This window comes from Alnus glutinosa, chromosome 8, assembly GCF_958979055.1.
Source record: "Alnus glutinosa chromosome 8, dhAlnGlut1.1, whole genome shotgun sequence".
Classification (NCBI taxonomy): Eukaryota; Viridiplantae; Streptophyta; class Magnoliopsida; order Fagales; family Betulaceae; genus Alnus; species Alnus glutinosa.
In genome coordinates this window covers 12,135,131-12,135,654 of record NC_084893.1, presented here as the reverse complement: position 1 = coordinate 12,135,654, position 524 = coordinate 12,135,131, and the positions used below count along the sequence as shown (strand labels likewise).

The 524-nt window shown below is 40.3% G+C and overlaps 1 non-coding gene across 1 annotated transcript; it reads left to right on the top strand.

Moving 5' to 3' along the window:
* Positions 1 to 84: 84 nt before the first annotated feature.
* Positions 85 to 191, top strand: LOC133876584 (small nucleolar RNA R71). The gene has a single exon (XR_009901577.1). It is a non-coding gene; the product is annotated as a small nucleolar RNA R71 (small nucleolar RNA).
* Positions 192 to 524: the final 333 nt, after the last annotated feature.

The window sequence follows — 524 nt, the reverse complement described above, 5'->3', positions numbered from 1 at the left end:
ACACCTCCACAAGCTGAATCTACAAGACTTTTGTTAGAATCATTTAAACCTTCATAGAAAGCTTGTACCTGATCGTCTTGAGATAGATTGTGATGTGGGCATTTTAGAAATAGCTCCTTGAAGTTCTCCCACGTCTCAAAGAATAGGTCTCCATCCTTTTGTTTGAAGGTTTGAATCTCCCTCCTCAATTGCGTAGTCCTTTGGACTGGGAAGAACTTTTTCAAGAACTTTGTGGCCAACTCCTCCCAATTGTGGATTAGATCCTGCAACCAAAGAATTCAACCATAACTTAGCATTATCTTTCAAGGAAAACGGAAAAAGAATTAACCTAATTCCTTTCGCATTTAAGCCATGGATGTTTTGTGTCTTGCAAAGATCAAAGAAGTCTCGAATATGAAGATAAGGATCCTCCGTAGGTGTACCTCTGTAGTGTGGAACCATGCTGAGCAAGTGGGGAGACAAATTGAAATTGCTTTGCACATTCGGTTGGAAAGCAATGGAAGAGGGCTGATTTAGATTCCGTT